The sequence below is a fragment of the Marmota monax genome, unplaced genomic scaffold (genome assembly GCF_021218885.2).
Source record: "Marmota monax isolate L192 unplaced genomic scaffold, Marmota_monax_Labrador192_F-V1.1 WCK01_AAM20220418_F8-fsc00141, whole genome shotgun sequence".
NCBI lineage: Eukaryota > Metazoa > Chordata > Mammalia > Rodentia > Sciuridae > Marmota > Marmota monax.
The window spans coordinates 615,768-627,913 of record NW_026692981.1 but is presented as its reverse complement, the minus strand read 5'-3'; the positions used below and the strand labels follow the sequence as shown (position 1 = coordinate 627,913).

General features: G+C 45.6%; 1 non-coding gene and 1 pseudogene across 1 annotated transcript; one reads left to right on the top strand and one right to left on the bottom strand.

The window, feature by feature from the left end:
• Positions 1 to 4,661: 4,661 nt before the first annotated feature.
• On the bottom strand, positions 4,662 to 11,289 carry LOC124097848 (putative vomeronasal receptor-like protein 4; annotated as a pseudogene).
• On the top strand, positions 10,118 to 10,199 carry Trnas-gcu (transfer RNA serine (anticodon GCU)). Its single transcript has one exon. It is a non-coding gene; the product is annotated as a tRNA-Ser (tRNA).
• Positions 11,290 to 12,146: the final 857 nt, after the last annotated feature.

The following is a 12,146-nucleotide window of genomic DNA, read 5'->3' as shown; positions in this document are numbered from 1 at the left end:
TGCTTCAACCTATGCAAGTCTAGAGTTAATGCAGCACAAACATGGACTTCCAGACAAGGATCGCAGGATTATCTCAATGGATGCAGAAAAAGCCTTTGACAAAGTACAGCACCCATTCATGTTTAAAACACTGTGGAAACTAGAGATGGAAACAACTTCCCTCACCATTGTAAATGCTGTGTATAAAAAACCCAAGGCCAACCTTATACTGAATGAGAAAAACTGAAAATATTTCCTCTGTAAACAGGACAAGACAAGGATGGGCGCTTTCCCCACTCCTGTGCAATTTAGACCTTGAAACTCAAGCAATCAATCAAGAGAAAGAAGTTAAAGGGATACAATAGAAAAAGAAGAACTCAATTTATCTATTTGCTGGTTTTTGCATGGCCCTTCATTTGGAAGACCCAGGAAAACTGCCCCAGGAGACTTCAGAACTCATGAACAAATTTCATAAGTAGCAGGAGACAAGATCAACAAACATAGATCAACAACTTTTCTAAACTCCAATATGAAATCTGCCAAGTAAGAAATGAGGAGATATATTCCATTCAAATATCTCCAAAAACATATTTGGGAATCAGTCTAATGAGGGTGTGAAGGACATCTACAGTGGGAATCACAGAAGAGTGAAGAAAGCTGCAGAAGAACTCAGACGGTGGAGACTCGTGTTGGACAGGCAGAGTTGACATCATCAGAATGGCATGAGGCAGCAGCGTCACAGAGACTCGAGCACCCTCATAACTTACCAGTGCCGTACCCACAGGACGAGGAAAGCACTTGTGACGTTCACTTGGAAGAATGGGAGACCCACAAGAGAGAACCCTGAGCCACAAGAGCAGCCCTGCCGGCCTCACAGTCCCGACCTCCACTTGTACCTGAGAGCCCCAGTGACGCAGCCGGGTGCCATCCCGAATCTGTCATGAGGACCAAGGGGGCAGAAGGGAGGACACAGAGATAAGCCCTCATGGGCACAGCTGTCTGATCCTAGACAAAGGGGCAGACACATGAGCTGGGGGTGAGTCAGCCTTCCTGACAGTCGTGCTGGGAAACCTGAACCCACAGGCAGAGAATGGAGCCTTGACCCCTGGACCCCACCCTGACCCCTGGACCTCACCCTGACCCCTGTACCTCACCTTGACCCCTAGACCCCTTGTTGACCCCTGGACCCCACCCTGACCCCTGGACCTCACCTTGACCCCTGTACCCCACCTTGACCCCTAGACCCCACCTTGACCCCCGGACCTCACCTTGACCCCTAGACCCCTCCTTGACCCCTAGACCTCACCTTGACCCCTGTACCCCTCCTTGACCCCTGGACCCCACCTTGACGCCTGGACCCCACCTTGATCCCTGTACCTCACCTTGACCCCTAGACCTCACCTTGACCCCATACCCCTCCTTGACCCCTAGACCCCACCTTGACCCCTGGACCTCACCTTGACCCCTAGACCTCACCTTGACCCCTGGACCTCACCTTGACCCCATACCCCTCCTTGACCCCTGGACCCCACCTTGACCCCTGGACCTCACCTTGACCCCTGGACCTCACCACAGTGAAGCTCTCCACCATGTAAACCCAGAAGACACCGGCTCTTGTCATGCTCTTTCTTTTTATTATAGTGCCATACAGAGTAACTGCGACCCACATCTTCCTTTGTTTTTGCAGTATGACAATACTCACTAGAGGGATAAGAATGCCATGTTCTTAGTCAACTCAACATGATTTTATCAGTTTTGTTCTCCCTTCCTTTCCTATTCTTTCCCTTTCTCCTCCTGCTAATCTGCTGGCTCTACCTTTTGATCTCCCTTCTATTTTTATTATTTCAAAATCATAGATCTATGCACATTGACATATATATTCATGTGATTTACTGCTGGATTCTCATAAGGGATGTGGCACAATTTGGTTGATCTTTGATCTCTCCTTCTCTCAAGCACATTCCTCTGTTCTATGTGCCACTCTCCTGTTTTCATGAGATCACTTCTATATTCCTTCTCATCTCCTCTCTCCACCCCCACCCCACCCCACATATGAGAGAAAATGTTTGAACCTTGACTTTCTGAGTCGGGCTTATTTCACTTAGCCTGATATTTTCAATTCCATCCTTTTACTGCCAAACAACAAAATTATCGCAGAGTCATGCTCGATTGTGTATAGACCACTTTTTCTTGATCCATTCGTCTATTGGTGGCCACCTGGGCTCATTCAATTGTTTCCCTTTTATAGATTGCAGTTCTAAAGACGTTGATTTGCCTGTATCACTGTATTTAGTTGATTTTAGTACTTTTAAATAATTCCAAGGAGTGGGGTAGCTACATCATGTGGTGTTTCCATGCTGAGTCTTTGAGGAATCTCCAAACTGCTCTCCAAAGTGGTTGTATTCATTTGCAGTCCCACCAACAATATATAATTGGACTTCCCCCACATCTTTACCAACTGCCGCAGTCTGGCTGGGCACAAATCACGAGCCACTGAAGCAGGAACAAACTTTATTTCTGAACTCCACCAGCGCACTCCACACACGCTCCTCGGGAACTCTCCCGAACGCCACGCGGCTCCTCCAGGAACCAACAACCGGAAATCCCTCTTACAGAAATCCCTCCTCCAGCACTTCCTCAACCAATGGGAACTCTCCAGGAATCCCCACGAGAACTCCAAAGTAGCAAGAGAACTCCAAAGTAGCAAGAGAACTCCAAAGTAGCAGGCCAAGGCGGACAGTAAAGGTCTAATATACAACCGAATCAATCCAGCATCATCTTAATGCCTTGCCTCTCAACCAATACTATTGGCAAATGCCAGGGGCCATTCCGACTCGGCTGTGGCTCTCAGCAACCAACAATTAGTATGACCTGTGTCCCTGATATTGTGTGTTCTTGAATGAGATAAAATTACAGTGTAGTTGATTTTCATTTCCTCAATGGTTAAGAATGTTGAATGTTTTTGCATACATTTGTAAGATATTTGTATTTCTCCTTTTTGAGAAATGCTTGTTCAGGTATTTTGCCCATTTATTGACTGGGTTATTTTGTTTTGTGTTTGTTGAGGCTTTCAATATGTTTGATTGTAGTTGTTTTGGGGGGGTTGGATTTTTTTTGTCCAGTTCTATACATTATGGCTATTAATTCTCCATAGCAAGTGTAGATGGCAAAGGTTTTCTCCCTTACCACAAGCTCTCTTTCAAATCTCTTGTTTCCTGTGCTATGCAGAAGTTTCTCATTTGATGCCATAACACTTATTGGTTCTGGTCTTCTTACTTTATTTTAGTTATTTATTTATTTTTGGTACCAGGAATTGCCCCAGGGGAACTCAACCACTGAGCCACATTGCCAGCCCTTTTCATTTTGTATTTTGAGACACAGTCTCACTAGTTGCTTATGGCCTCACCAAATGGCTGATGCTGGCTTTGAACTTGAGATCCTCCTGCCTCAGCCTCCCAGGGCGCTGGGATTGCAGGTGGGGGCCACCATGCCTGGCTTGCCTTTTTATTGTTGTTGTTTTACTTTCTTTTTCTTGAGCTTTAGGAGACTTACTAAGGAGGTCGGTGCCTGGGTCAGTATGTGGAGTGTTTCTGCTGTGTCTCTCACAGTGGCTGCAGTACTCAGGTGCATTCCTAGGTCTCTGGTACCTTTTGGGTTGATGTTTGTGGGTGAGAAACAGGCCTCTGGCTTCCTTCTTCTACATATGGATATCATATGTATGTGCCCAGTACCCTTTGTTTAAAAAGCTGTCTGTCCTCCAACATATATTTTTGGCACCTTTACCAAGGTCAGATGTCTGTACCTTGTGGCTTTGTCCCTGTGACCTCTAGTCCATTCTGTACCATGCTGTTTTGTTACTATAGCTCTGCAGTCCAATTTGAGATGTGGCATTAGATTCCTCCAGCATTGCTCTTGTTGATCAGGATCGCTTTGGCTATTCCAGGTCTTGTCCTCATCCATATGAATTTTGGACTATTTTCCCTGGTACTGTGAAAAATGTCACGTCATTTGGTAGTGATGGTATTGAACCTGTAGATGACTTTGGGTCCTATTGACCAAAGCACTTCATTATAGGAGTTTAGGAGTATTGTCAAACTTATCATTTCATAAATATTGGTTGACTCTGTGTCTCTCACATCTGTGTTTCCCTCCTACCTTTGTGGAATACAGACTCACAGCTAAGCACAAGAGAGGGCTCCACATAAATATTAGCTCATGACTGTGGCTGCTCTGGAATGGAAAGTCTGCCTGACTCACTGTGGTGTACTCACAAATGTGATGGGAGTGAGGTCACATTCACCCCACTGTCCTTCCCTGTCCCCTCTCTCCCCCTCCTTTCCTTCCCCTTTGTCTACTCCACTGATCAGCAGGGCCACCAAGAGACACAAAGGGCCTCTGTCACCTGGAGAGCCTCTGTGCCTCCTCCCTCCGATCCTTCCTCAGTGAACATGTGGAGTGAGCACAATCATCCCAGGTCGTGCAGAGGGGCTGGCTCGAGGCCCTCATTGTCAGAAGTGTGCGTCCCACACCCATGGGCTCTGGGCTCCAGTGTAGGACAAGGGCAAAGCAACTTTTCCCCTAATTAAAACCAGAACAGTTTGTATGTCATTAAAACTAGGGAAGGTCAAAAGCATGAGCAATGGAACGGCCATAAAAAGCAATGTCTTTAAAGAAGCCTCAGATTGTTTTCAATTTTATTTATTCACTTATTTAAAAATGCATTTAAAGGTTTAGAAAATATGAAAAGAAAAAAATGATTTCTTGGTGCACCTCCATAAGACTTCTTTCTCCCAAATGAGGAACTACTCTTTCAGTTTCTTTTGTGTTTTGCAGTTGTTCAAATGCAGACACAATCCAGTTAAATGCTTGGTATTCCTTTCTAAAGTACTATTAGTCTCCACTGATTTTTTTTTGTAATATTCCCTACATCCTAGTAGTTTGAACCCACCCGTGTTTTTAACAAGTTCAATAAAATTCCACTTTGTAGGATGAAAATTTATAAATTGTCTTTAAATAACAGCAATGGCACACTTATTGAATACTCAAGTTTGTTTATAAAATAAAACTGCAATATAAAATATTTTTATTCTGTGTATCTTATGTAATCAAGCACATCTGGAAGACTAGGCCCTAGAATTGGACTTCTTTGGTCTGGAGGTGAATACATAAGTAATCTTGATATGATTTTCTGAATTGTTCTTCAGCTTCTCACTAGCAGAAGTGGTGGTATGAAAGAGCCACCTAACATGCAGGAGAACATCGGATTCTTCCTGAAGGGTGGCAGGAAGAACAAAGAGGAGATAGCTGGGTCCCTCCAGCTCCCAGTGACCTCTGTGCATTCAAGACTGTCACCAACTTTGCGCTGTGAGAATGCACCTCTGTGCGACTTCCCTCCCTTTAATGTCTTGCATCACATACAGCAACACAAAACTAACAGGATTTCAAACATACTAAAAGGATCACTGAAATGGGTGATTTCTCAAAGTTTTTCTTTCTTACTGAGCATGACAACTTTCAACCAGATATCCATCTCTGTGAATCAGCAGAAATGGGCTAACAATCGCATAACTAAGGGTCAGAAATTCTTGAGCACTTACAGATGCAGAATTCTCCAGTAAGGAGGAAAATAAACATAATGAAACAAAACAATCTGCCCAATAGAAGAAGAGAAAGCAGAGCATCAGAAGGAGGACACTCTTCGCAGCCTTCACCTCAGGGGGGGTTCTGTGGAGGAGCTTGGAGGTCTGAAGGTGGAGCACCTGCTGGTGGTGCTTGTGGAGGACGAAGACCATGTGGCCACTGGCCCCGCCCATGGCACCCTGGAACACAGCATCTCGAAGGACCATGAGACCAGTGAAAATTCTTCCAATTATCCAGTTTTCTGGTAGAAAATAGCAGTAGTTACCATTTTCACTAAATTCTGATGTATTCATGCTGCTGATATTTTTGATGTAAAATAGTAAGTTCATGCTTATCAAGGAATTGAGAATCCAACAGAACAGGAACAAGGGAAGCAGGTGCCATGCAGACCTGGGCTGCAGCCTCCCCCACCTGGAGGCTCTGGGGCTGATGGTGATGGCCTGGACCACTGTGAGGAGACTGGTGGTGCAGATGGACAGGCCCCGGGCCACCCTCTCCAGGGAAACCACAATCTTACAGCCTACATCACCTAGGAGGTTTCCAAACCAAAGCTGGCTATTGTCCTTGGTGTACCTTTGCTAAAAAGCATTAGGGTATTTGCAGAGGCCAAGTGGATGAGAATGAGGTGGACAGGTTTCTTCTCACTGCCTCTGAAAACGTAAATGTAGTTCACAAGAACAAAGGTGTTCCCATCACTGCCAAGTCCTCTTAGAAACGTGAAGGTTGTTCCCTTGACTAGGTTCAGAACCATCTCCAGACAGGAAGCTTGGATTCAGCAAACACCTTTGTAGAGAAAGCCACAGCAATTGTAAGATGCATCTGCTAAAACAATTTTATATCAGCAATTTCTAGAGTATAAGAACAGCCCCAGTATATACATAACAGTGCAGATTTTTATTCAAGTTACTAGTCCCTTTCCTGTGGCACTCTTTATTTGTCATTCTATGTAACAGCCAGCACCATCTTGAGGACTAGTATTCAATCAAGTTTTTCACCCCAAATTTCTTCAAAGCCTCATAAAAGAAATCCCATCTACCTGTTGAAATCCGTAATATCCCACCTATGTTAAGCCTCTGCGTAGTTCATTAAACACAGTTCCCCAGCCAGAATTTCTTCCTGCCTTTTTTATTTCCTTCCATCATATTCCCATTAATCTATTTGAAAAACTCATGCTTGACCTGTCTACCTTCCCTGCCCCGACACAGACACAAATTCTACTGTCAACATATTTAACGTCTTGCGAATTCATCCATGTTTAAATTTCCTCAGTGTCTGTCATTTCATTGCATGTGCCTTTCTATCCATCATTTTGGTTAGCATGACAATTTCTCAGTTTGCTTTTTGCTTCAAGTATTGTCTTTGATGAAAATACCTTCATATTTCTGTACTTCTTAACCCCAAAATTATTCTATGATTTCACTGCTTACAAATACTCAGTGTTTTATTTTTTTTTTATTATTTTGTTTTTTTAATACTCCTCAACATGAAGCCAAACTGCATAGTTTTTCCAGGTTGGATCCAATAGTTGAAGCTGAGTCAGCCAAAGACATCTAGGAAAAAGTCTCTTCCCTGAGAAAACCAGTAGACAACAGGAAGCAGTCAGGGAGGGTGCCCCAGAGAAACCAGCAAAAGCTCCTCCTTAAAGGTCCTTAGCAGGGGTCTGAGTTCCCCTGATGACCTCAAGGGCCTCCAAAGGAGGGCTGGGTCAGTTCTGCATGCAGTGGTGTCTATCAAAGGGTTAGGATGTGAGGAATGCGCACCTGCTGCGTGCTGTCAGGAGAGGAAGGCAGTGTATGAATTAGGAATCCCCAGAAAAACCTCTCTGTAGAAAAGTAGGTTGAGAGACATTGGGCATGATGAACGCACGAAGTCACTCGAGAAGAATCAAGAGGGTCAAGAGGGCATTTTATGGCTGCTGCAGAACACTGGGGGAAGCCTGAGCTGTGTCTTTTTTTTCTAATGTAGTCAACAATAGGAAAATGCTTTGATCTTTATCATCCCATCGGATCTCATGCAAGCCTGGACAGGATGTTACCTTTTCACACTTTACCTTTTCCCATCTCAATCTCACCCAAGAACTTATGCTAAACTATGTTTGGTTTCTGCAGAACAAAGGAACCAGGCTGTTAGAAATAAACCCAGGATTTACATAAGTTCTGTGTGCTTCAAGTGTCGTTCTGCAACCCTACCCCTCTTCTTCCTGCAAATCATTAAAGGGTTGCTTTTCGCTTCTCTCTGATGAAGGTCTCTGGCAGCATGAAGTGCAGGAATTCAGGCTGTGCCCAGGTTTGGTACCAGGCAGCCCCTGAGTTTAGGAATATCAGTTACTGCCTTTCAACCTCTGTTTCCTCCCCTGACTGATGGGGAGGCTGAAGACTGTGCCAATGCAGGAGCGAAGGCAGCACACAGTCCTAAATGTCAACTGCATGATGCCTTTGGCTACAGGCTTTAGTGACAGGCATAGCAGTTGTAATAACTCTGGGAATAAGTGGATGGACTGCTTATTGTGAAACTGGGTGCCATAAAGGTGACTACAGTCAATATGCCTCAGTACCCCGAGCACTTACCAAACCTGTTCTTCTTTCACATCTTTCTAGTAACTCTTATTTTCCCAGGATTCTCTCACTTTCCCAGACTTTCATAGCCTGACACACCTCTCAGACACACCTCTCAGACAGAAGGAAGAATGACAGAGGAGGAATATTATCCCAAGTTGCATTAGGAACAGTGTCGTCAACTATTATAAAAGACAGGCTTTGCATTCGGAGAGATGTGCAGTGCCCCTTCCGGGCCTAACACCCCGCAGCTGAAGCAGGTAAGCCCCTCCATTCCAGGCCCCGTTGTCTACAGTCAAATGTGAGATTAGTGTTGCTTGCTGCATAATACCAACTAAATTTAAAGGGTGTTACCTCAAATAATAATATCAGGCTGAAAAGCACCAGTAATGATTGATTCTCAAGAGAGAAACTGTGTTTTTAAATAAAAATTATTGTAGGAAGTCCACCAAATGGCAGACCTACAAAGAAGGAAGTTGACTTACATGGGATGGCACAATGTTAGGTGTAAGAACAGAGAGCTGAAGAATGGATGCAGAAAGAATACCTCTGAATTAAGCACTTGGGGCCCTGGTAATACAATACAAGTGCAAAGGCTGCCCCTTGTAACACAGTAACACACCAAAACTTAGGGGCAGAGACCTTGGGAAGCTAAAGATGCTGGCAGTCATAATGCAGGACCACACGGAGCCTGAGGAGAGTATTTCCTGGAGGCAGGCAGTCCTCTGTCTCTGGAACTTCAGAGCACACCACAGAGCTCTCTGATGAATCCAGTTCCTGAACACAGGGCAAACAGGCTCCACCACATCTGCAGGGACATCTGCTGTGAAGGGCCCCTGCATCTTGCTGGCCCAGGTGCCTACAGGTGCCAGAAGAGTGAAGGTCCTAAGGCTCAGACGCTCTCAGCAACTATTTTGTATTCACTGAAAGAGAATGAAACCTGTGCTTCTTAGGAAATGTCACCCGGCACCGTGCGGAAAGCAGGACTCATGCCCAGACAAGCTCTGCACCGGTCCTTTAACAAGGTGCAGCTCCCGAGGTGGGAAAGAGGACAGCCTCTGAGACACACAGAATGAGTCTCTTCCCTTCCTTCTCAAGTCCTTCTTTACACTCAGGAATAGAATCTATGTGAGAGGTTGTAGCTCTTGAATGAAGACAGTTAATGAAACACCAGTTACTCCAATCACCACGTCACCCTGAGATGAGCCTTGGGTGACAATTGTGCTGTCGGGTCCTCCTAACTGAGGAAGATGGGTTTTAGATCCTGTCCTTGTGGTTTGTGCCTGCTGGCTGTACAAGGGGACCGCCCTGCGCTGGCAGCCTCCAGAGCAGTTCCTGGGTCCCATTCCGTTCTGTATCTCTTCAGGAATAGAATCATTTCTCTCCCTTTAGAAGCCGTTTGGGGGGTTGGCTGGAGACTGGGTTTTGATCATCCTTGCTCAGGACACATACAATAGATAGCAGCATCAAGATTTGAACCCAAGAGCAGAGCCCCACCTCACACAGGGTGGCTTCTGCTGCTGGTCCACCTGCGCACTCCGGCCGGTCCCCCTTTCAGTCTGTCTCACTGTCTCTGGATCTCACTAGGCTCACATTTCGCACAGAATGGAAAACCGCCCAAGTAGGGGGACAGACCATAAATAACGATGGTGACCGGGAGCCAGGAGTGGAGGTTGTTCCCCGAGCTTCCTCCCTGTCGCAGCCCAGCCTCAGCTGCACTGAGGGACCAACCGCCCTGCTGAGACCCGGGCTCCCAGGCGCAGAGGGCGACCCCGGGCTGGGCCTGGCTGCCTGGGGCCGCGCACAGGTGTCTCCCAGCACAGCAGGCGCCTTGGCTGCGCGGAGTCACCGCTGTGGCGGGTGGTGCGGACACTGGCCGGGTCCTCCGCCCAGTCAAGCACCTGCCTAAGCTAGTGTGGGGGAAAGCAGCGCCACTACCCTGTGACGAGGTGGCCGAGTGGTTAAGGCGATGGACTGCTAATCCATTGTGCTCTGCACGCGTGGGTTCGAATCCCACCCTCGTCGGAACCTTAGAAAGTGGGATTGGAACTCACTTCTGGCCAAATTTCTCAGGACTCCCTAAATTCTCCTGGCAAAGGAAGGAGGGTTTACACATCACGAATGTGGCCACCTTCAGCTGGAGAGAAGCCCATTCCCACTAGTTTTACAAATTGCTAATGTGAACAGTAAAATTCAGCAGACACCAAGGCAGAAATCCAATTAGATTCTCAAGATCTGAAGAAATGTGTGGCCCAGAAGAGATGGCCAGGGTTTTCATGGACAGTGCATAAATCCAAAAAAATTTACTCTTGCAGACCCTCCAGGTTCTTCACATGCCTTGGTAACTGTGCAGAGATAAAAATTCACCTGAGTGAGGGTCTGTCCTGAACACTTTCTTTTAAACTTTTGTTTTCATTTTAATAGCTGCATTACAGCCGACGGAGCTGATGTGCTACAATCCAGTTTACCAGGCTCCTGTTTTTGAAATGTCTAGTCTCTTAGGAGAATTCATGGTTTAAGGGATTGTTGTAGAAGTAGATCAAAGGCCCGCACATCTCTGGCTGTGGCTGATGAGAAGCCAGGTTCTGTCCTTCCTCTTCGCAGTACCTCCGTCTGGACAGAAGGGACCCAGTTCCCCCAGAGACCCTGGCCAGAGTGGAACAGTGGTGATCTATACACTTCATACATAGACAAAGTGAAACACACACAGCATATTCAAATGTATCTCAAGCCCACTTCATGGGTAGCATGGCTAGAATTTTTCAAATTCCATTTTCTAAGTATTTTTGTTTGCTATAAGCCTATCAGACTGACTGCAAATATTTTTCCTGTTAGTTCTCAAGTAATTTTTAAAATAATTCAATCATAGAAACTTTAAAAATACACTGAAGTTTATATTACTATAAAATATCCATGAAATTATCTCAGAACTTCATCTTTTCAGTTTTGAAATTCCTATTTACAAAATAGCATTCTTTAAATCTTTAAACTTTTTCTCTTGGACCCTTACCCTGCATGCACAAGTCCATAAACGTTGTGCCAACTTAATCACATAGCAAGCACCTGTGCAGCCCTGGCAAAGGCCATGCAGTGGTGTCAGTCGCTGGCTAAGAAGGGCTCCTGTATGGTCATTGGACTTTGGCTTCCATTACTACTTTGCATTTTCTTATTATTTTAGCACCAATTTATTCTTAAATGCTAATCCTTACTTATACCTGAGCATTATATAAATAAAATCATATATATTTTCTACTTTTTGCTAATATTCCATAAGTTTCGTTTTTCTGTGTCAATGTCACTCCTCTATTGTGATTTTGTGTGGAATGCCACAGAGTGAATACACTGCGACTTATTTATCACTTGTCTTCATTATCTCTCCATGGAGGAAGCCGCCCTGGAGCTTAACACATTTATCATCTTCTCATTTCTGAGGTCAGGAGTCTAGAAGCAGAGTGACTTAGCCAGGTGCTCTGCTCAGTGTTCCTCAGGACACTTCAACCAAGCATGGGTCCAGCAACACCAAGGTCAGAGTAGTCCCTGACCTCCTCAGGATGTGAGAGGCCCTGGGTGTGAGCGCCTGCTGTTTGGGGGCCACTCTCCACTCCTGTCCTCCACACTCTGCAGGACAGTCTCAGCAGAGTGGCTTGGTCCATCACAGCAAGCCCGCCAGAAGAGCCAGGAGAGGGGCAAGACAGAGGTCACCACCTCCAAAACCTCATTGGAAAGCACTTTCCCAAAGCACTCGATGCTCTTCTCAAAGCAGATTAGATGACTCCGAGGGCGCCTTTCTCCGAGGGTGTGGATCTTTTCTCCCTGTAAACTCACACCACAAACACCCCACTGAAGAATGGGCGAGGGTTCTGAAAAGACAATTTTCTAAGAAGGACATAAAATGTCCAGCAGGTGCCCAACATCACTGACCATCTGGAAATGTAAGTCAAAACCACCACAAGTTGCCTCCTCATGCCTGTG